This window comes from Anser brachyrhynchus, assembly GCF_964034855.1.
Source record: "Anser brachyrhynchus genome assembly, chromosome: 5".
Taxonomy (NCBI): Eukaryota; Metazoa; Chordata; class Aves; order Anseriformes; family Anatidae; genus Anser; species Anser brachyrhynchus.
The window spans coordinates 982578-1007341 of record NC_137699.1 but is presented as its reverse complement, the minus strand read 5'-3'; the positions used below and the strand labels follow the sequence as shown (position 1 = coordinate 1007341).

The 24764-nt window shown below is 41.6% G+C and overlaps 1 protein-coding gene and 1 long non-coding RNA gene across 14 annotated transcripts in view; one reads left to right on the top strand and one right to left on the bottom strand.

The window, feature by feature from the left end:
- Window positions 1–24764, top strand: part of TEAD1 (TEA domain transcription factor 1) — a 160609-nt gene that overhangs the window by 29562 nt on the left and 106283 nt on the right. The window lies entirely within an intron of this gene.
- On the bottom strand, window positions 18841–24760 carry LOC308195514. Its single transcript, XR_013951583.1, has 2 exons — window positions 20198–24760; window positions 18841–19755 (listed from the first exon to the last, which is right to left on the bottom strand). It is a non-coding gene; the product is annotated as an uncharacterized lncRNA (long non-coding RNA).

Below are 24764 nucleotides of genomic sequence, written 5' to 3'. Positions count from 1 at the left end.
GTTCATTTTGCCCTGAATTAGAGAACAACAGCCAAGTCTAGATAACACACACTGCAAAACATTATTTAAATGTTCTTTTCCACTGATTACTCATAAAAGGACTATTAAGACAGCAAGTCTGTAATGAAGCACTTGGAAAATGCAGTGTTTAATATCACCAACAAAGTTGCACAGCAGAGATGGGAGCTTGCTCAGTTTAATATGTCTGAATTTCCTACTGTTTCTTTCCTAATTGTAACTTTTTTTCCTCTGGTAACTGTAGCTGGGGAATGGGAGGCTGATTAAATTTTATTCTGATTTAGCTGAGTTTGGTCGAGTTATGTTAAAATGTGTCTGTAAAGGTTAACAGTCCTTTGGCATATTCATCTTTGCTTTCCTACCCTGAAGGAAAAGTTAGTGGCTTGCATGTCTAGGAAGTCAAAGATAGCTGTTTGTATTTTCCATATCTACAAAAAGATATTATATCTGGATTCATATCTGCTCCTGGAAAATTTTAAATTTAATGTTTAATTTCCATATGCTTGAATGTGGTAGTTATTAAATCCCAAGTGTTTCATTCTGCTTTGCCTCCATGCAAGTTACCAGTCAGGGAAAGGTCCGAAGTGTTGCACATCCCCTGTTTTGTGATTTGCTTCCTGCCCCACACAGTGTGGAATAAAAGCTCATGACAAAAGGGAGCATTGCGGGTGAAAGCAGTGCCTTTGTGCTGAGCCTGAGGGGGACGGTGACGGATGCATGCAGGGACACGGATGCTGCCTTTGCCAGCTCTGCCTGTGTGCCTGCAAGGGCCCCGCTGCAGCTCTGCCCAGGAGCAGCTGGACAAAGTTTCCTTCTGAGGCTTTCTCCTGCAATCAAAAGTTAGGTTTTAGCGGTCCCACCAATCATGAGCTTTCATTAAGTAAAATTAACCACTGAAACACTCACGGGGACTTTCTGCCCCAGTATCTTTGTCAGAGACAGCCTGGGCCTTCGTGCTGTGAAGGACCATGCTTCCCGGTTTGTGCATTTTGAAGGAATACCTCACACCTGCAACATATTTTGAATATGTATATATATATATATAATATATATATATAATATATATAAATATATATATATATTACCTGTGAAGGAGTTTTCTTTTACCTGAAAACAAGGAAAAGGCAATTGAACTGAGTTTAGGGGGTACGTTTTTTCCTCTCCCAGATGAGAGGATGTTTGTTTTTTTTTTTCATGATCCTTTTTTTTTAGTAGAATTGCAGCAGTCTTCTATAAGAAGACTTCTTCTTGTTTCTGGAATGCAACACCTGCACAAAGAAAATGAATTACCATGTGCCAAAATCATTCAGTAAATGCTGTGTTGTGTGGGTAACTTGACAAAAGTTTTGCAGCAAACCATAAACATCTGCAAAACATTTGAAAATCTGGCCCAGACTTGGGGCTGCTTGAATTCTATGGCATTTGTTGTAATTTACTGTTCCACAAGATGTAATTATTTGTGTGCACCTTAGGACTAATTTTTCTGGCAAGAGTAAAAAAAAGAAAGTCTATTTTATTAAAGACATGAGAATGAGTGATACTCTTTACCTGTAGAACTCTAGGATCCATGCGTGTATCTCCTACTTCTGGAATGCATTTACTTGTCCCTATACACTTGTGTCTGCTGGCACGGTTAGGAATGGGAAAGGGGCAGCAAGTCCGGTCCAAACTGTAGACATATGCTGCCTTTCTTTTTCCTCGGGGAAGCACTGAGAGGATTGAAGTCATTCAGCGAGCTTTGTTCAGCTGAGCTGAACTTTGAAAAAACACACCATGTGTGCTTTTAGTCAACTCTGGGCCTAATCCTAAATCTTTTGAGTTCAGTGACAGGCTAGAGTGTCCAAGAAGTGAATCATCGTCTGTACGTTTGCCGCAGTGATGACGCCGCACGGGGTATTGTCCTCCTCGGCCTGCTCGTGTAAGTAAGTGCGGTCTCACACAGGCATTTCAGCTTGTGCAGGTTCAGATGTGCACAGTGCAAGGGGACTGAAAGAGCTGATGCTTTTCTTCTGGAGGGAACAGACAGATACATGGTTTCTTTTTCATGGCTCTAGCCTCCCCCTTACCGAAGCATCCAGTACCTATGCTGGGTGCCAAATTTCTAAAGACCTCAGCTTCCTGGGAGGCACCTAAATAGGGGTCAGACTCAGAAAAGAGCTGAGCACCCAGACTGCCCTGCTTTTCAGAAAACCTGGCACCGAGTGCCGGTGCTGAACCTCTATGGCGATGCTGGGAAGAACGCTGCCTTCCCACACGCTGTGCTGGGATAGTGCTGTTTGCTTTACAGGGCTTGCAAAACATTGTTAGAGAGAACAAATAGCAACGGAGAAGAGAAACCCCCAACTCTGTTTTTACAGATCTTTACAGATCCTGTGGGGGGAGGGTCCTTTCCCTTTTTAGAGATTCAGTTCAGGCATTGTCAAAAGAAATAAATAAAGCAACATCATGTAAAAGCTTTTGGAACAATAGTCTTTTCCACTTCCCTCTCTCATTGTGTGCCCTGGGCCCAGCTTTTGTTTATTTTGTGCTGCCAGCCTCATGGTGCCTGATTGGTTGGTGTCTGATTTCATTCCTATGGGTGATGTCAAAAGCTGACCCAGAAGTTCTCGGCGAGTTTGCTTTTAGCTTTTAGTTGTTGTTTTTGTGCATGTATCCGTGTGCACAAGAGTACTTTTCAGTCCTAAGAGGATTCTGTTACAGGCTGAATATTATTCAGCTGCAAAACTAATAAGGAATAATATTTGTTTCAGGAACTGCACAGCTTGTTTCGTACAAATGCTAGGAATTGCAAACAATTCAGGCAGTGTGAACTTATGGAAGTTGTAATTAATATTAATTATAGTTCTAGTATTACCGTACAACATAAAACGAAAGTCAAAATTCATATGAGAATTTCATAAGCCATAACTGAAAAACAGGCTAATTAGTTGGAAAGACTGATTTCACATTCATGTGTAACAGTACTACAAATTTTCTTTGTATAGCTGTACTAGATCTGTGATGCTAATCTTTATTTAACATCGTTTTTATCAGCTGTCAAACTGACAGTTTAAATATCAGGTTCTTACGGAGGTGTACATACCATTAACGGCAATACTAAGTGTTTATTTTTATAGAAAATAAGCAGCATTTAAATGTTCTTTGGGCTTTACCTGCCAATACTTGTATCTTTGTTAAACTTTGTTTTCCATTTCTCTGGCTTTAACACTTGGATATTTTTCCTTCAGCAGCCTCTGATCCTCTCCTGTGTTTCTCTCTGTTAGATAAGTAAAAGATGAGTGTTACTTTATAAGGACATAGTTTCATACCCATGTCCTCTGCTAGAGTACAGTCAAGTTGCTTGTATAAACACGAACAGTTTTGCTTACTTTTCAATTTATTCAAATGTCATTGTAAGGTTCTTGGGTTGTGTCTTTGACTCCCCTTACTCCCTGCTCCTACCCCCTGGCATCATTTCACCTCTTCAGCCCCTTGCCTCTAGGGAACCGTGTTGTACAGCATCTTACGCATATGTAGTAAGAGTATGTAACTAGTTCCATAGGGAGGCTATATTGATGCTTTGTATTGCCCAAGAAGGTGTGTTTAATGTCTCCCATTACACAAAATACCATGTTATGGTCTGGAAGAACACTGTAAAATTTCCTTCTCTGTCTGTCTCTCTTTTTCTGGCAGAGATTCATTGCTGTGTCAGACTTTATAGGAAAATACAGTTGATTGGGATTTTATTAAAGGAAAATAAACTGTCCCTCCAGCTTTGCCATTCTGCATCCGGCAGAATACCCCTCACTTTCTTGCCCATGGTCTTTTTTTGCCTATGGCCTTTTGCCATGGTCAAGGCAAACAGAATTTTTGCTCTGATTTTCCTTGGAAGCAGGAAACTTCAAAATTTGGAAGCTTTGGGGATAGTCCAATGTAAAAAAGAAATGCAAGGCTCAAATGCTTTTCACTTAGACGAGTCACTGCACAGACTCAAGCGTGTTATTTTAATGTCTGTAGCTTCTGTTTATGGGATTGTCATGTTCATAAAGGATGCCGTTTATTTAGGGAAGTCTGTACAAGGCCCACCAAAGCATCCCAGGGCTTTGACGCCAGAGGCTGGCCAGCAGATCACATTGAGTACTTGTTCGGTCTCCTTTCCCCTGGCGGGGAGCAGCTCATGTACAGGGGCTGGGGCTGGCCTCACCACATACCCCGGTGCCTGCCAGGCGCAGCTCGAGCCTGTGTCCCCGCTTTCCCTCTCAGGTGCTCTGTTGTTTTACGAGAGGTAACTTTTAGAGATGTCCGCCTCCATCTCCGCCAGCCAAAAGCAAACACTGCAGTACAAGTGACATAAGCTGTACAAAGGATTTGCTAGCTGATGGTGCCCCCAGCTCTGGTGGAAATATTATGAAGGAAAAATGATTTTATCTGCATTCTGAATCTGTTTTAAATACTGTGCTTTTTATGATTTCCATATGATTCTTGGGGATTTTAACATCAAAAGACTCAGATTATCCTAATTGGTATAAGAGGTTGGAAAGGTTTTCTTCGTGCTGGACTTAAATAGGGTTCCTGCTTGGCTGCTTTTGCACTGGCTTAGTCCTTTTGTGACGTGAAAGTCAGTTGCAGTTAAGCAGATTCCTCTTTTTTTGTTGTTTAATAAACTGAAATAACTATACTGTTAAGCATTGAAATGCAGAAACATGGTACATTTTTAAAGCTTCCAGAAATAGCCTACTATGCGTTGCAAGTATTAGTGAAGCCATACTTGTAATGAAAAACAGTTGATAATGGACTCTGGATCAGTTAGTAGGCTGATTTACTGGAAGTCTTGTGTTTGCTGTCCTCTCCATAAACTATCACTTACAGATAGGAATGGGGAAGAGTTTCCCTAAACTTTTTTGAGGAGACAGGAAAACCCCCTAGATTTGGAAGCTCTGTAAATAGCTTTGTAAGGTTTCGCTCCCAGTAATTACTTTCACTGTTCAGCAGAAAACTACCCTTTTATCTCGAGGGTAGTTTTCCTACAGAGAAAGATCACTCCTGAGTCACTGCTCATACAATGGGCGTATCTTCCCCACACGGATGGCTCAGCTCGGGGCTGGTACCTGGCCTGAGCTCAGCCACTGCCGCTTGCAGGGAGTGTTCCCTGCGCAGAGCCCTGACATCCCCGTGGCCCTCTCTGGGGCAGTGGGTTGGGCTTCAGGGGTGCACCCCGTGCTGCGGGATGCATGGCACTGGCAGCATGCCCCCTGCTTTGGCAAAGACCAAAATGGCCAGAGAGGAATGCAGATCGAGCATGTCTCTCCCTCTCTGTTTCAGCTCCATTGCTTTGCACCTTGGCTGGTGTTTGCATAGTCCTCTACAAAGTGGATTAGAAATCTTCCCTCCCTCTAGTATTTTGATGTCTGGGTATAAATTTCCATATTAGACAGAGGTCTAAACGTTAGGTTAAACCTATTATAACTTCCATTTACTTTCTGGTGAATAACTGGGTAAACACTTGAGGTAAATGTGAGCTCGGCTGTTTCAGTGACTGCCAAGAGCCTAAGGTACTGATTTTTTTTTTCCCCTCACCTTGATTTTGCACTCTGCCATACTTGCTGAAGGCAGTTGGAGTAAGCCATGTTTAGCCTGCTCACTACAAGCAACATCCTGTTGAGAAACTGGGCATGAGAACCTGCTTTGGCATTGAAAACATTGCTTTGCTCACAAAATACTTATTTGTGGTTTTGAATAAAATTACAACCAAAAGAGTAAAACAAAAAAAAAAAAAAGAAGATGGGGGAGGTCAAGATGGGCATCTATGCATGCAGGTTAGGTTTGCAGCATTTAAATACCTACTAGTTTTGTTGTGCTGGAGCTTCTAAGCTATCTCTGTAAAACATTTACTTGCTGTGCTTTAATCACACCCTTCACTGAATGTTTGCTTTGCACATGAAACAAAGCCATCCTTAAGATTGTAATGAAACCATTAGTTAGCGTTCATTTTTCAAAAAAAGCAAAAAACAAAATTAAGTTAAACATTAAAACATCAATCAAGAATGAAAATAATAGCAGAGTTTCTAATGTGGGGAACTTACTGCAAATCTCAAATAGGATCTGCAATGTTCTCTCCAGGTTTTAACTGATGTTGGCTTCTGTGGCCACAGGTCTGAGGTCACAGCAGCCCCCTGATGCATCTAACAAGACAGGTTTTATTATCTGCATACTGTTCTTTTTACTTCTGATTCCCATCTCTCGGTGTGTAGTTACTGTACTTTTACTGCAGTTATCTGTGTATTTACTTGCATATTAAAAGCTTGCTTTTTCCTTCTCCCTCCCTCCCAGGAAAGAAATCATTGAAAGGGAAAAGAGTACCAGATAGGAATGGATAATTTATGTAGCAGAAAAAGTAAATATAAAATAGAATCCTACAGTCCTTTATGCAACAGCCGTCTTCAAGAATGGAAAAAAGAGTGGAGTGGAAAAGCAATTGGAATTTACGTGAAACTCTCAGTGGGCTCATAGACACAGATAAAGACTCAGTGCCTGGAAATGCCTGGAAAGAACATCTCTGAACTTTTACCCTAAGAACGGTTGTTTGCAGGACTTACAACCTTAAAATTGTGAGAGAAAGACACTAGAAGGATGAGACAGGAGAACATATAGGGTTACAAATGCTCAGATTTTGGCATGCTTTTTTATAGAAAAGGTTTTCACTTACTAACTACTGCGCACACAGTTCCAAGTCCCTGGGAAAGAAATCTTAAGATTTTACTTTGAGGCAGAGAAGACTGACACAATTTCAGAAGTCTTCGTGAGCTTATGAAGCATGCCTGGGAAAGTCCCTCATGCAAATCATTCATAATCACATTCGTCCAATTGTAAAAGCCAAACTCCCTGAAAATCAGAGCAACTTTGTTGGAATAAGATGTAGAAATTAAATTATTGTGCTCCACAGTGAGTATGAGGTCACTGACAAGATCTGACATTTTCTTCACTTTGTGGAATTAAGCTCAACATATTTTCCAGCTGTGCCTTTGTGTATGAATGTGTATATGTATTTGTTTTTCTTTTGTTCCTTAATATTTCTGTGAAATCAGTTCATATTAAGCAAAATCTTTGTATTGCCAACACTGTGTGCCTTGATAGCCATTTCTTGGGCTAAGCAGAACTGTGGTATGTCTGATATGAAGGCTATTTGTATGAGGTATTATGTGTCTTAGGCTGCTTTTCAAGTGTTATATAATCTGTTGAATTCACACTGAAACTGGTAAGAACTATTCGGGATTGACTCTTCCTGTCCCACCATGCCTTGTAACAGACATCCGATGTCCAGATTGTTCTGTTACACAGTTCATGCCCTGTTAGCCCTGAGTTACAACCAATTTGCAGGCTTCGTTACCTGATTGAGAAGAGAGAGTAGGCCAGGCATGTGATACTGCAAGCCAAGGTGCCCTTCCCCTATTTGGAGTACGCTGAAAAGCCTAAGAAGGCCTGAGGGGAAGATTTTCTGCCAGCTCCTACCCAGTGTAGCGGAGAGTGCAGGGCAACAAGAAGCCACTTGTGGCTTCCTTATTCTGCATCACCTGGTCCCAGTATGCAGCTCTGCTGTATGGCTTTGGTGTGAAATCCCGCTTAGCTCATAGTTGCTAAAGTGAAGTAATGCACTGCATCTGGATCAGTCCTGGTGATGAGCTGGGCTGCCTTGAGCTGGTTTGTGTGTTGTGGCAGAGGCAGGAGCCTCCTAGAAAGTCCTGTTAGCAAATGCAGTGTAGGAGCTGAAAAATACCCTTCTTGTCTTTGAGATTTCACTCTGGTTCTCCTGCTTATTTGCTCTGTGGCCAACTTCGTTTGGTGTCACCAATGCCCATACACACACTGCTGTCTCCCTTGATCTGTTAAAATGTCCAAAGTCATTTGATCTACCTTAAATTTACTGTAGTAAATCCTCAAGACATTCTTAGATCTTCTGCTTCTGTTTTCTGCATCAGTTGTTTAATCCTGATGTTACCTGGGAGGATGGAGCTGTGATTCCAGTTATTATGCTGTCGTTCAAGGTTATAAACTTATGTCTCTGCATGACACCTAGGAAGGTGTGTAGTCTTGAAATTCATCTCTATCCTTGAGTTTATTCTTTATCTAATCCATAGTGTTTTCTTTGAGGGAGGATCATGCCTTATTTTAGACACTGAGACAATCAGAGTTTCTTCAGTCCCTGAACATCCTTTTCACAAGTCTGGCTGGGATAACAGTCCTCCTGGCAAGGACTTTGCTTTTGGGGAAGGGGAAGCCTGAAATACAGAGCATTTTCCCCTGAGTTATCATTTTTTGTGGCTGAGGAGTAAAGAAGGTTGCAGAACCTCTTTCAGGCACAGAGGATATTTTCAACTAGATTGAATCCTGTAAGATTAATTGCTCAATTCTGCCATAAGTTAATTTTTAATTTTTTTGATAGCAAAATGGTTTCCTGACCCTTCTGTGCTGTGAAAGCCATCCCCTACTTGTCCTGTTACTCTGGAACAATAGCTCACTTCCCTGCCTGGGCTTCAAGATCGGGGGCCTGCATGTGAACACTGGCCATCCGTGCACTGGGTGGATTGAGCACAGGAAGATGGAGTGCATCAGTGTGCATGGACACCGGGCTTCCCCCGCCTGTGTCTGCAGTGCAGGAAGCAGGATGAGACAGACAGGGACTTCTGGAGTGATCTGCAGATCTTCCTGTCTGAACTTTCACATATTTGAGAGTGTTAGAGAGTAAAAGCCAGAAAGAGTTCTGTCCTTGCAGTATCTGATGCCAGGGTATGTGAGTTGTGGCTATAATTCTCCAGGAAAAAAAGATCTCCCCTGGCAACCTGTGACATACAGTGCTCTCGTTGCATAAGGAAGGGTCAGAGTAGCCTTAGGTGTCTTGACTGAAAAGTGGACGAAGGTGGCCTGGGCATGCCTTGGAAATTAGGGAGCCGTAAAGACCTTTACTCTTGTTCTGTGAGTTGTTTGTGAATTTCTAGAGGGAATAGAATAAATCTTAAGCCCAGGATTCTCAGCTGATGCAGTTATTCCCAAAGTGTGGTGCAATAAATAACCCTTCTTCTACATGGACATCAGTGGCTAATAATCAGGATTTTGCTAGGTTCTTTCGTCTTCCTAAAACAGCAACACACACATGTGGCAATGAGAACTTTACGTACCCATTTTCTATAAAATCCTGGAAGTGGTGCCTGTGATACCTCACATCAACAAATGTAGTTCTTGTCCTGGAGGGGTGCCGAGTCCCCTGTGATACCAGTTGGCTCCAGTGGATCATGTGGCACTTGGCACCTCCTGCGCTCGTCCATCAGTTGTGGTTGGAAACAAAGCTGAGCACGTGGTTCTCTGTATCCCAGGGCCCCAGGAGGGGCTCAGCCAGCCTTTAGTCCTGCAGGATGGTCTGCAGAGATGAGGTCCAAGTCATCTTGTAAATCAGTAGGAAATAAGCAGATGAAGACTCAGTGTGATGTTAATCTCTTTTATCTAAAGCACAGCGTATAAGTCTCTGGTTTTCAGTACTGAGTTCTGGCCTCCAGGAGGGCTGAATGCAGGCGTCCTGCTCCAGTCATCTCAGTGAGATGAGAGCTGTGCTTGCCACCTAGGAAGCAAGGTTCAGTTGCAGTCCAGGAGATACATGGGGACAGTGGTAGCTTGAAGGTACTCCTGGTCCTTGCTCGCTTGGGCCCACTTCTGAAGCTACAGTCACAAGGGCCTCTCTGCATGGCAATAGGCTATGGCCCTAACCTTTGGACTTTCCACAGGAGCTGCTCCCTTCATACTGTGGTTATCTCCAGCCCAGCTCCCAGTGCTTTCCTACCTGATGGCTCTTGAGGGAGTCCTCAAATGGCAGTCTGCAGCTGGTGCCTCTCAAACAGGTCTGCCAGCTGTGCCACCACAGCAGGGGTGGGTGCAGCGTTTCAGTGTGAGGAAAAACAGTTAAGGCCACAGCTTCATGGCGAATGGCTGGTATGGTCTTCAGGTGGGCAAACTTTATCACTTAGGGCTTCAAGATCCTTTTATATGTATCTGTGACTTTGACCTCCCAGCTAGATTAATATGAGGCTATATAGGCAGTTTATTTATGGTGGCCTTTGAATGACATCTAAATTTGTGAGGAAGTGCCAAATGCTCTCAGGTGCTTGTGCTGGGCTTACATATTAAGTCCTTTGGTGAATCAACGTTAATTCAAATACATGTTTGCATGTAAGCATGAGTGTGACTGACTTGAGAAAGCTAAATTAAATTTCACATTTGCTTCCTGCAAAATCTCTGTACAGGAGATTACCTATATGGCTCTGAACCTTTTGGGGCTTGGTTGTCTGTCTTGGAAGTGGCCACTGTCACCACTGAATACAAGATTGACAAGGATGTGCCTGCAGCCTAACCTGTGATACTTGATTTATGTTCAATTGTTTCTATATGGTTAAAAATTGTTACCTGTTTGAGTTACATTTCCTGATGAAAAGCAGAACAGTTCATAATGTTTGCCCTCCATCTGCTGTCATTTATAATCAGATCGTAAACTCCTCAGAGCAAGAGCTTGCTGTCCCTCTGTACACCTACAGTGCTGAAATCGCTGGGGCCTTGATATTAGTTGAGTTGCCATTAATAATAAATAGAGAGTAATAGGAGAATGTGTAAATGCATTCAAACGTGTAGCAACGCTTTTAAGTATAATTGTTATCGCTGGAAATCTCTGTGTGGCTGGCAGCTGGGTTGCACTTCCAGAGAGTCCCTGTAATTGCAATTTGCTCGTTCTACTGGTCCATCAGAGCCTGCCTCAGAGGGGTGTTGTCTAGTGTACCCACACAGAAAAACACTGGGGCAAGGCTGCTTGGAAGTAAAGGCAAGCCAGGCAGTTTGCCTTTAGCTCCCTCTCCGAGAGACTTAAGGATGCCCAAGCTCATTACATCAGTATATGGCCCAGGGTTAAGTAACTTTTCAGTAATTAACTTGTAAACACAGGACTACAGTTTCTCCCCGGGCTCTGCCTTTTTGAATCCCTGTGTAATGTTCTGGAGGGGAAGCTCCCTGCTGGACAGGCGCGGGGCTGAACAAGCCTGTAGGGTGCCAGGGTGGCTGTGCTGCTGTGGAGTGCTCACACAGGGGCAGGAGCTAGAGCAGGCTCCTGCGGGTTTTTTCTTCATGTTTTACCTACTAATTTGATGTCATCGGTCCTCACTGTTTGCTTGTTCTCGGTTTTGTTTTGATCTGTTTTCGATTATTTATTTGGATTGGTTCACATTTTGGATAATATTTGTGCTTAGGTTTTCTGTTGTCAGTTTTAGAAGCAGCAATACCAATTTTGAAAGCAGGATATTTGGGGCTTGTGACTACTATATTTATGTAACTCAAGCAATTACCCGTGGTGGCTAGTGCTGTAAATACAGGAGCTGGGTAAACTTGGTAGAATCTGTGAGAGAACATCTACATGGAGAGTTTACTGGTGTGCTGTCTTGACTACTGATGGTAGAACAGAAGCTAAGAATTTCTTAACTTTTCTAAATTTTAACTTCTACCCTTCAGATGTTTTTTTTTTTTCTGCTCAGTAAATTGTTCCTTTCCATTCTGGACATTGAATTCTTGCTGTGAGAATTCTTTTATTTCACATTCCCAGAAAAATTGTTTTAGTTTGTGTCAGCCGCTGCAAGAAGAAGTGGAAAAGTGCAGAGTGAGAGTAAGAATCATTTGGTAGGCACAGCTGTGGAACAGAAATAAATCAAGGTGGCAGAAAGGTGAGTTAGAGAGGGAAAGAAAATGGAAGTGTTTGTTACCGTAAATCCAAATGGTTAGTAAATCCAACTATCAAATTGCAGCTACAGTGTCCAAAAATATAAATTGCATTCCATTTCCAAAAATATAAATTGCATTCCATTTTAAAAAGAAAAATGTATTAGTAAAACAGCATTTTATACAACATCTTCTGTGCATATGAGAAATAAAACCAGCTTTGAGCTCTGACAACAAATGTACTCATTGTAAAAGCAACATTCGTGTTGGTCTAAAATCTCTCACATTTATCTGCTATCATATCTATCTGTGGTGCAGTGACATTGAGCCAGGAAGTGCTGTTCAAAAAGTAATTCAAATGTGAAAAGTAAATGTCCTTGGCTCTAAGTCATAATGTTTCTCCACTAAGAGCCAAGCTTACTTCTATTGTAATGTTCATCAGCAATTCTTTTTTTGTTATACTTTCAAATAAAATAAAACGAAAATGTAATTTGAGGAAACCAACTACTAGTCTGAAGAAAGCCAAAACACTTTCTTTTTTCTGGGTCATTTCCTGGCTCATTCCCTTTCTGGGTCATTCTTTTTTGCCTGGGTCACTCTCTCCCTCTTCTTCATACTCATTTAATAATAACAAAAATACTCAAATGAAATACATTTGCCTAGGATTTCCAAGGATTTTACTGGCAGTAAGTAGAAAAAGGCCTGCTTGGTTTTGAAGGCAGTGCATCACCGCCTGACTGAGCTTCTCATCTCAAGGGATATTGCAAATGGCTACAGTAAAACATAGAAAGGCTTTTAAATAATCATGTAGCTAGTCAGTGTCTTAAGTAGGAGAAGGATCAAGAAGACTAATACTTTTCTTGAAGTGTTAGATTCACTCGAAACACCACTCGACAGTTCAGGATTGACAGCCAAATCTCTCAGAGACTGGCCATTTTGACATTTGCTTACTGTGCAAGGCCAGAAATTGTTCTGGTTTAAATAGGTCTACCCGTCAAGGACTGGAAATGGAAAGCCTGTGATCTTGAATTTCCAAAAAGGAGAGAAAAAAAAACAGGGAGTTCAATGGTGTTTTGTGGTGGAGAATTGAATAGCGAAGTTTAAAGTCTCAGCTATCAACATGAAACCACCCCTGGCCTCTAATTTGAAACACACTGGAGAAGCCATGCTACAAGTGTTTGGTTTTCCCAATGACAAAAGCATCTATCAAGTTAATGGAACTTTTGTGTTTAGACAACATTATGAGAAACAGAGGTAATTTTAAAGAGCAAATGTAATTTACTGTAATTTAAAAGTATGAATAATTGAGTCTATTTGTATTTTTCTCAGCTTGACAAAGCATTTCCATACAGAATTGAGTGCATGCAATAAATAGTAACTGCATGCAATGAATATTAACTGCTCTTCGTAAACATTTTGATACTAACCTTCAGATACTAAAAAATGCTTATGTTAGAAGCATGCTTCTTATACCAGACCGTGAAACTATCAGCTAGTTTTAGAAAGGTATTCTTGACCACGGTGTGCAGAGATACTTCTTCTTTGTCATTGAAAACATTACGGAAATTATATTGTGTCTCACCTTCCTCTGGATAACCTATAGAATTTAATATATTTTCATATTTGCTGCAAAACTATCTCCTGAAGACCCCAATTAGAATGGTAAAACTGTATCAAAAACATTGAGAAACGTTGTTCTGTCTCCTTCACAGACCCTGCAGCTCCAATACCAACATTACTCCTGGCAAGGTATTTCTGTCCATGCTGGTCAGAAGAGTGAACTGCATGCTGTAGTGCTGGTGCCGTTCCAGGAGCGGCACAGGCAATGTATGGTCAATGCAACTGCTTCAGGTCTTCTTGAACCTGATCAGTCTTATCAAGAAAGCACACACTGAAAGCAGCTACAGTAAGCAGTTTACATCACCCTGGTGACAGCACTAGGCCTCCAGCTTAGATGTGCCCAGAGAACACCTCAGCTTGTTGCTGCCTCTGCACATAGGAGCAGGTGCTGAGGGAAGAGCTGGACGTGCTTTGGCTGGAGGAGCCTGACCAGGCACATGGCTGTTGTGAGTGAGTGACGGGGCAGCCCCTGGGCCCACAGCATGCAGGCATCTGAGGGCACAACAGCAGCTCTGGCACTGGAAAAAGGAGAAAACACGACCAGCTGTTGGAACGGTAACCCACACAGAGAGAACTAGAACAGGCCTCGCAAGGGTATGCTCCCCTTTCGTGTCCCTCCCGCCAAATGGAGGAGGACTGATGGTGGTCCTGATGGAAGAGCAGTACAGGGCAACACATATCCATGTGTTTTCTTTTTCTCTAATGTACCATGTGTTTCTCACATTGCTTTGGACAGTCTCCTCTGAAAATCCCATGTGCTCATTTCTTATCCCCTTCTTCTACATGTGGTAGCATGCCAGGCCCAGTCATGGGCAAGCAGACAGCAGTGAAAATTGACAGCACAGGTCTCTGTGCTGGGTCATAAGAGATTGGTGCTCCCTTTCCAAGAAGCAGCACCAGCTGCAATGTGGCGGAAGTGTGACTCAGGTTGGGAAAAATGGCAGGGGTCTGCTAAGGTTTGACACAGGCCTGCAGCTCCACACCCAGCCAACCAAGGGAAACCCTGGAGTCATGGTCTCTGCCTCTTCAAAAGGCACACATGCTTTTGTCATGACAGCTTGTGAGAGGCACTTGGGTCTACTGACAAAACTAACAAGTGAGGTTTTGGACATGTAAGGCATTCCCCAGGCAGAACAAGAGGCAGGTGGTGATTGCCCATAAAACTGAGCAGTGAGTGGAGGGGGTGCTGTGGGAGAAATGACAGTGTGCTGTAAAATTGGTATTTCTGTTAAATTCAAGATTTTTCAAGTCCAGTAGAATTATAAGCATTAGTTCCCAGCCTTGTACTTTTTGTTTATGTCTTTATATGTATGTTTTGTTTTCTGCTGTCTGAACTGCACCATCTCGTCTTTAACTCTGCCGTCGTCCAGTGAAATCACAATTGTAATGGTTGCCAGCAAAGTTATTTTTGTGGAAAATTGACACCTCTTGAAGTAGGATTAAGCTACAGTGAACAAGGAGTTGAAATAGACTGAAAACATAAGTCAGAGCTTAAGACAGAAATTACTTCCTCAACAGGTGATAACTGTAAGAGAAGTGCAGAATAACTACATAACTGTTATACCGGGTTTTGAAAATGCTATTGCTGGTCATTGTAGGTCTTACTTTTGTTTGGCAATTAAAGATTGCCACAGTTTGGGATTGTTTCAGTATCTCAGCAGGGGAGTGTTTTCTGCTCCTTTGTAGAAGATGCATGTCCTGCTACTTAAAAGCATCAAGGGATTTGAGATATCAGAAATAAATTTTCCATAATGGACAAAATGAAAGCTATAGATCTGTCATTACCCATAGGAGACAGTCATGCTGACAAAGTGAAGCTGATTCCAATGCATTTACTGCCTGGTGAAGGGTAGTTGTTGGAGGCAAGTGTGAGATGGAAAAAAGTAGTTGGAATGTAGAATTGCTCATTTCCTTACATAGGAGGCTTCCCTTGTACCACATAGATAAACAACTCAGACTTAAAATTCAATTTGGCAGGTAATTTGCTCATAACACTACTGCTAGCAGTTGGAAAACAAAAACAGTTAAAATACTTTTATTTGATAGCTCCTGCACTTGCAAACAAAATTATTACTTTGATTTTATTCTGTACACAAAAGCACAAGGTGGGATTTGCAGTATTGGCTTGTGATGAAGACAAGCCACTAGGCAAGTTGGGACTAGTCAGCATCCCAGATAGGACCCCAAGTCCTGTCTTACATGCTGGTTTGTGAAATCTCCTTCTGTTCAGATTTGGTTAGAACAAGGCTAGGAAACTAGGATTAAATCCTAGCTCTGCTGAAGGCTGTGGTGCTGTGATTTCACTTTTTTTTTTTTTTTTAACGTCTTGTGATTCTGTGTTCTATCACCAGAAAACCACAGCCTTTCCCAAAGTGAGCCTCCCAGTATTATCTCTCCTCTGCTTCCAGGCTCCTCCAGGGCTGATAGGCAGTGTCTTATTCCAGCCAAAACAATTGCTAATGGAGACGCAAAGAGCTTCATTAAACTTGGAGTGATTATTCATATGTATAAAATGGCTCTGTGTTGGCAGGATCAGAGCCCAGGGCTGTATTCAAGTAGTAACGCCAAAGCAGAATAAAACTGTTTTCTCTTGGTTCTACCACGTACCATATCGGCACATTCAGGTGAGCATGAGGTATCTATAGTGTCCTGTTTTCTAAAGGTACATATACAGGTAGCTGCTTTAATGAGTCTGCAGCTTACAGATAATGTTTGTCAGAGTTTCTTAATTTGTAAAATGAATTTTAGCTAAAAGTTAGGTCTTTCAATGTATGTTTGAGAAAGCGTGTGTTTGCACTTACATAAAGGAGTGTTTGTATAACATCTGCAAAGCAGAGAATAAGTAGACTTGAGGGATGAAAGGTGCCAGCTGCTGGATTCCAGGGGTGTATTTGGCCAATGAGATGTTGCAGGCATAAGTCGCAAAACTTGCATTTCTCCTGCTTCATAAAAGAAGGGCCCTTCTTCAGCTTTGTATAGAGAAAGGGTTAATCTTGTGGCTATTTCTTGTTTAAACAAACGCACCTGAGTAAATGAATGAACCTTTTACTTTACTGTGCCTTTTTTGTACCTTTTTAACAGAATACTTAAATCATTATATAAAATACTTTTTATATAGATGAAAGTTTTATGTTACATATGAACCAGTCAGACACTGGACCACCCTTCAAATAGCTTTGGTTTTCCCCTTCCTGACTGAACATACATAAAGTTGTTCAAGCAGGTGGCTTTCTGTCCCTTTTCCCACCTCACTCAGAGCTGTTCGAGTGAACACTCATGTTTTTGCAGCCATTGTGGAAAAAAAAAAAAAAAACTTTCATCCTGAAAACAAATTAATCAAAAAAGAGAAAAATCTAATATTGGAGTAGGAAACCAGTTACTCATATGCTAGGAGTAAAATAAGAGAGCTGTGAGCATGAATGATTGGAGCTCATTTTGCACATGTCTGTGTGACGTGGGAACACCAATAAAACTGGGGAGGCTTGGGGAATTGGGGGAACGAACGGTTTCAGGGCTACGTCTAGACAGAACGACTCGGTGCCAGGTCTGTCATATGTGTGAGCAATGGATCATATGTGGTCCCAGCAGGAAGCTAGAAACACACCAGAGATCAAGGATTTACCTAATTCTAATATTTATAATACTTGTTATGTGTTATTAATAGATCCAGTTTGGCTTTTGGGGTAAAAAATAACTGGTCGTGCTCAAGGGTGCTGTGGGAAGTTAGTTACAACAAACTACAAAGAAAAGATTATTTGCACATATGGAAGCCATTGACTGTGTTTACATCATTTGCCTCCTCCCAGGTAGATGGGATTGGAACAGTGGCAAAAACACCATTAAGTGCACAAAATGGCTAGCTCCAAAGGTATGCAGGGCGTTTGTGTCTGTATCCAGGTCCAGATGCCAAGGTTATGTGTATGGAAGGATGGGGAGAGATGAACAACGCTTAACTCTGAAGGAGGGCCGGTGTCTGTTTTCTTTGGGCTTTTCTACTGTAATTCATAAGTTGTGGAGTCACGTGGAAGGCATGGAGCTTCTGTGAAGACTGAATCCCTGCCTGAGCCTCCTTGGGGTGTCTGAGCCTGAGGCATTCAAGGAATAGGCTGTTGTTAGGTTAACGCAAGAATTGCATCTACTTTTGTGTCCTTTTTTTCCAGCCTTGTACATATTAAAACCTATTGTCCTGGTAGATACATATGCCAGTTTTCTTTTTTCTGTTTACATGCACTGACAGTGTGATGAATTATAGTGAACTGCCAAACACATGCTCAGTAAACACACCCCAAGTAAAGCAGTGGCTTTGCCCTTGCCCTGAGGGACTGTACTGTGGCCTCTATGTACAGGTCTCAGGGCTGGGGAGTGTTCCTTACAGAGCTGCTACAAGGCAGTTTGGGGCCTGGTGTTTTCTGTGGTGAATAGTTGTCCTCGGGCCAGCCCAAGCCCTTTCGCTTGCCCTAGGACTGGAACCCACCCCCCAGGTGCAGGCAGACTCCCCTCAGTCACAGAGCATTCTTCTGAAAGCTGGATAATTGGCAAATGGTGAAATATTAATAATCCCCATTTCACAGTCTAACAACTTTTGCCATAGAAAATCCCCAGCTGGAATACAGCTGGGGTAGGCATGCCACAGTGTTCCACTGGCAGTAGATGTTGCCGTTGCCATTCACAAGCCATCACTGTCTGGTGATGGTAGGTGCCCGATCTGCTCCTGCTGCAGAGCGCAGCAGCTGGCTTGCGGCACAGTTGCCTCCTGCAGTTGCAGGAAGGATGATTTCTCCTTCTAAGAGCTGGTAAATATTTTATCCCTTGCTTTGCTTCATGTTGGTAATTAGTGAAAGCAAGTCAGACACGATACTCACTGTTCTTCATTCCTCTGAATGCCAAGTCATATTTAGAATAATCTTTGTTGGTTACTACCATAATGCAGTATTTGAGCTGGGATATATCCCAGGAACACCCTTATAATTGAAACCAGCTGGGCGTAAATGAGCACTAGCACCTAGGATGAATGTGACTGCTTCAGTATCACATGGGGAAGGAACTGTTTCTTGAACAGCTGTGACCATAATGAGATAGGGATTCACAACTGATATGTTAAGATTCACCTACTCAGTGATAACTTGGTAATCAGTGCCCATCACGGACCATGGGCCATGTGTAGCCCCTTACAAAGCACTGTGTGCGTTGGATTGCTGGGCACTGGCTAGATGTTGCGGGCGGTTTGAAGCTGTAGCTGTCTGCAGGAGGAGTCTTGGTGAGCCAGCACAAACCAACAGAGCCAGTGAGTTTGATGAAGGCACAGTCAGAATCCGGCTGTTTCCCCACGTAGAAGGTGAACCATTTTAGTAATTTCTATGAAATTAAAAATAACTGAAAAGAAAATTGGGCTGGAGTCAATGATTCAGCATCCTTACAGCAATAATTATATATTAACAAAAGCATCTTTTGGAAAAAAAAAAAAAAAGGCCTTCAGAGTGGTAAGAAGTACTCCTTTTCTGTTGCATAAAGAGTGCAGAGAGACGAAAGCTGTTTGCAAAGGGAAGAATTCCCATGTATTAACATCAGCCCACTCTTTGCTGAGTAATCTGTTTCTCTAAGTGAAAAATGAGCAATTCAAGAAGAATGCATTGTTTTTTTTCAGAAACAGTTCATATAATCCTAATTTCACATTTATGTCCGTATGTCTGTATCTACTCTTGCAGATCTAAGTAATGCTTTGTTCAGCAGCACAGTTTCCTCACAGTTCATGAAGCTGCATGTGTAAATCTTCTCAGATGAGCTGGCTGCAGACTAAAGGGAACTATCACTTTATTGATGTTAAGTTACATGGTTTTGTTATTTTGTACACTGGCATGGCACTATCTGTTTTCCTGCTGCTTTTACATGTAACTGAGTGCTGTAGTGGAGGGGAGGAAAGTAACACCTGATTTCACTAATTGACTAATGCAATTGCTTCAGAAAAAATAGTCGTGCTGCTTTTCACAGGTGCTCTGTAGCTGTAGATGAACCGATCATGTTAGTCCTCCCCAGGTCCCAAAGACAAACCTGAAGTAGGTAGCTTGTAGTTAGTAAACAGGTTGAATGCCAAGTGAGAAATGGTAACTTAAACTAGTTCTGGTCTCTAGTAGGATAAAGTCTTGAGATAGGAAATGTATGGAAGCATCATTGCTTGCAACTATTTGATGGCCAGAAAAAGCACAGCATCAGATTTTTTTTTTTCCACAAGTGTTCATGCAGACAGATTAAAACTCTTTTTATTTCATTTCAGTGGCAGAAGTGAATGGCTGAATTAGTCTGGCTGAGTTTTAAAGGAATACTTTGTCCTAGAAATGGGCTTCTTTCTCTCTCCTGGTGCTCTCTCTTCTTAGAGGGAATAATTGCTGATAAGTAGACCTTGTAACAAAAATACAATAAAGACATTTTAAGCTAATGATTTTACCACTGGATGCTCTGTAAATTATTTACATTTTTATTCTTCGTACTGTTATATCCTTTCCTCATAAAGGTAAATTAAATATAAAATTGCTTAAACATATTTGTGTTTTCTTGAAAGTAATGCCATGTGCACCTCAAAGAATCAGAAAAATCCATTCATGCTTAAATATTACAGCTACAAAATCCAGAGTATGAATTTGTTTTGAATAAAAAATTAATCTTTTATTCCAAAAATTTTTGATCGTATTTCTTGACTTGCATAAATACTGCAAAGATACTTTTACTGACAATGTAGAAAATTCAGCTCATTTTTAGTTGGAAAAAATGAAGTTTAACAAAAGCTTCACTTCTAATACTTTGCAATGCCATATGCTGCCTTAGATTGGGACAAGGCTCCTACCTAGGATTTTTTTCCAGGTGTGCTTTGTTAGAGAGTCAGAGGTGGTTTTCTGTATGCCCGTGGAGATGCTGTGACTCTTCCCATGCTGAGTTCCTCCTTCAGTAAGAAATTGGCCTGCCACAGAGACCTGCAGAAGAATTTGGTACTGGCAGCGATAGCAGCACTCTTCATACTGTTGCTGTGAGTTAAGCTGATTTTGGATTAGGAAAAAAAAATCTTAGTAAAATCCACACTTTCTACCCGTTCTGGATTTATTGTAGTTGATGCAGAAGAGCTTCAGAAACCTGGGTGTGATGTGGAGGGTCTGGCGTTTTGACAGATGTATGGACATGTGAAGGGAGGGTGGGAGCAGCCTTGCCTCCTAGAGCCCCCGTGGAGAGAAACCAGAGGAGGAGCCCTCTTCTCTGCCTGGTACTTTGCCCTCTCCCTGTCCTGCCTGTCTTGATGAGCTGCTTCACAGGAGGCTTTCACAAGTGATGTTCACACAGCAAACTGCCCAGCAGCTGTGCGAGGGACCTGTGTGGAGCAGAGGAGCACATAGCTCCGTGGGCATCAGCAGTAAGAAGCCTGCTTTCCCCTGGGTTTCTGTCCTGCTGCTGACCAAGCTGTCTTGTTGCCAGCATGTCTAGGGTGTCTCTTGAGCACCTGGGTTTTCCCCTGGGCAAGGATATGCTCCCACTGCAGGTTTCCTTCTGTTTGGGCAGTTTATGTTCTCTTTCGGCTGCTGAGTCTCATGGCATCATATAGTCTGTTCCTCTTCCTCAGACAGGGTTAAGCAGAGCTGCATCATTCCTGAGAACAGTTTGTCACCTGTTCTCAACAACCCCTCTCCTCCCCTACAGTTTCCCAGTGTCCCACACTGATCACTTCTGTTGTGTGGCTGATTGTGGAGTCAGAATGGTCTTCCAAACACCTAACATAGGTTTTTCTCACTGCAACTTACATTCTTTGCTTCTTGTCCTTTCCCTGGTAGAATTGTCAGAGAGCTTTGTCTCTACTTTGCTGTTACCTTTTCCTTATTTGAAAGTGGTTATCTTCTCACATCAGTCTTCTCCAAATTTAAACAAACACAATTCCTTTCCTGGTAGGTCATGTTTTCTAGATCTGATAACTTTCTTCCTCTGGATTATCTCCAGCAGTACTTTCCTGAAGCCTTAGCACTCCAGCTGTGGATTTGCACTGCAGCACAAAGCACAAGGAAAATCAAAATCCCACGGGCCTGCAACTTTTCAAGCTTTGAGAGAAAATTTGCCATCTGCAAATTTAGAATTAGTTGGTTTTTACTCATCTGCTCATTATCGTCTTGATATTTATAAAAAGCTTGTTGGATTCCTGATCCCATTGTTTTTATAGAACCGAAGCTAAGATGAAGTTGTTCACAATCTGAAAATATATTCTTAAAAGTGTTAAGTAATCACTTCAACTCTTGACATTTTTACATCAATAATTAAGATCTTTATGAAAGAGCTGGTTTAGAAATACTGGGCTAGTTGTAAAAATTATCTGGTAACCTTCTGTAGCCATTCATAGCCAGACGGTAACTATACCTGGAAATTCTTGCAGATGCCACTGCAGGATATCTAAAAAATAACTGCACTTGATCTCTTTCACATAGACAGAATTTAGAAAACCAGGGAGATGTAATTTTTCCCCCTCCCCAGACACCTCTCAGAACCAAGGCATGTTTTCAGTCTTTCTTGTATTCCTGCACCAGTATCTGCAGAATATTAAACCTCTTCCAGTGGCTATGCATGTATGCAAGTGATACCTCAGTGCAGGCACCCTTCAGCACCTGTACGCTGAAATTCAAGAAAGTAAGTTTAAGGAACAAGCAGAAAAAATGATTGAACTTTTGCAGGACATTATAAAAGAAGATTCAGCTTAAATGACTCTTGAAAAACAGTGTTTGCATGTTAGTTCATTGTAGAAGTATTGAAGGATATGAAACATATCAAGGCCTTAGATCTGCACTTGTCCTACACTCCTGTAAAGAGCTGTTGATCTCAGCTGTTGGTCTGGGAGCAGCAACTTTCTGGGCAAGTCCAGGTTTGCATTGCTCATGTAGTGAAGGCATAAGAGAATGTTTTATACAACCAAATAAACCATTCCCTTGATAAGATGTTCCAGACTACCATTTGGCTTTGCTTAAATTCATTGGTTTGATCTGCTCTGACAATAGCTTTCCTTGTTCTTCTGAGTTTTTAAAGTAACTTTTCAACCAAGTGAATGTCATGAAGATGAATAATTTCTTGTACCTCATGAAGCTGTAATAAATTGATATTTCCTATAAAACATATTTTTTAAATCTAATATTGTCCCTGCTAGTTTCTCCATTGCTAAATGGAAAATATCATGTTGTTTGAGAGGGGAACATACCTCCATTATGCACAGTCAACATGTCCTGCAAAAACTACAGGAGAAAGCCAGTCATACTTAGAATTGACTTAAATAGAGGGAATAGAAATCAGCTTCAAGAGTTCACTGTTCAGGGTGGCAACTAAAGGAACTTAGGCACATGGGAAGATGTCTTAAAATATGTGTCAGAGGGACTGGTATTAAAAGGAAAACTCTGAAGAGGGAACTCCAAAACTGCAGCAGTGTGTTTTAAGAAATTTTAGAAGGTACAAAAAGGATAGCCAAAATCTGGTAGGGTTTGTTTGGTTGGTTTTCTGGGAAGCATGGAGGTATTTTAATTTATTCACATAAAATACAAGCATGAAATTGGTTCTGTAAAAGTTAACATGATAAAAAGCAAATATAGAACTTTTCAACTTGATGTACCCTCTAACTTGACGTGCAAATGGATCCTTGGATCCTTTTTGGTTGTTTTTGTTAATTGCCTCCAGGAAATTAACGCTTCCTCCACTAAAAGTTGGTATTAGGAGATTTGGAGTTTGTTAATAAACGGAAGGCTTTTTTTTTTTTTTTTTTTTTTACATTTAAATTGGACTGGAAGACCGTATTTCTCACATGAGATTTATTGCTCATTAGAAATGTGCAACAAAGCTCATCTATTGACCAGTTGTATTATTTTTTGACAATCATGTTCAACTCCAGCATAATAGGTCTGAAAGTTTTAATCATAGATGGATCCTTAGAATTCGAGATAAAGATGAGGTGGAATTGCCTTTTGATACATAGAGCTGGGCTGGAACTGATTGAGAGAGAAGCTCATTATTTTTGTGAAATAATAGGGAGCCATTTAGTGGTTGCAGTACAGGGTTTTCTCGCTCCTTGGTCCTCTAGCTTGATCTGTAGTGTCAGCATTCACCAAAATGGAAATCACTAAAAACAACCTTTAGTACATGAGAGGGTTTTTTTCCAGGAGGTTGCTCCCTACCCCATCATACAGATTCCGGAAGAAACGCTTGTCTTACATGTTAGAGGCTTCTATAGTAGCTACTAATGCCTCAAGATTATATCCAAGTAGGTAAAAAGGAATGGGAAGGGAGACAGCACATTAGTGAAAATTCACCAGTAAACACAATGCAAGATCTAACATGAATATCAAGTAATATTAATTACTTTAGAACCTCTCTGTTTTCCTTGTGTGCATTTTAATTATTATTTCAGCATAATGCAATAACAAGAACTGGTTATAGGACGATAATAAGACTTGGGGCTACGACTGCAGCAGATTTTGTAAGCAGAGCGTGGTTGGGCTGGAGGGAAAGATGCCAGTGGCTGTGCTGTGTGTTGCAGGATGTAGTCCCTGTGATCGAGGAGGGGAAGGATTTCCTCCCTGAGTCACGTTTGAAGAACTGATCTAGTAAACAGTCCTGCTCTGTGCTGTCTTCTGGTGAAATGCTGAACTGTGGTCTCAATCACGTGAGGCCAGTAAAATCTCCCGTAGCCATTTTCTGTGCACTGTGGCAGTAAAACTGAAACCCTGCTAATTATCCCAGTCACCGTTTAATTACCTCCTTTACCTAAAATTCCCCCTCTATTTGAAGGCTTAAGTGCAAATGATCGTTTTTGTCAGTTCTTTCCCAATATTGCTGTGTTTGTTTCTGCTAAACCTTCAGTATAAGATTCCAGTCTTGAGAGCTGAATCAAGCCTTCAGCCTTCTGAAAATTTTGAAGGATTGTGCTTCACTATTTTACAAATGTTTACATATCCCTCTTTGTGATGAGGCTTCAAAAAATTTGGCACATTTTGCATTTCTCAGACAGTAAGTGGTGTATTTGGGCATACTTCGCTCCTGCTCCTCATTTGTGTGTGGTTCCCTGTGAATCCATCCCCTGCCTCATTATCAGTTATTAAAAGGCGTTCGAGATGCTGTTAGCCTTGAGATTACCAGTGGGTAGGCACTAACGTTGTTGTAAGCTGTGCTGAAATGCTAAAACCAATGCTAAGTTGAATGCCTCTCTGTAGAAAAAGACGTTCAAGTAGGGAAAATAAAGTTCTTGAGAGTCAATTTCATGTGTACTGATCCCTCAGAGTGCCTTGTAAAGCCCACAGGAGTGGAAATACCCCATACTTCAGGCATCAGACTGGTAACTTTGGTTAGTGAGACTGCAAGACCACTCCCAGATTCCCCCATTTCAGCTCGTTTTTTTTTTTCCA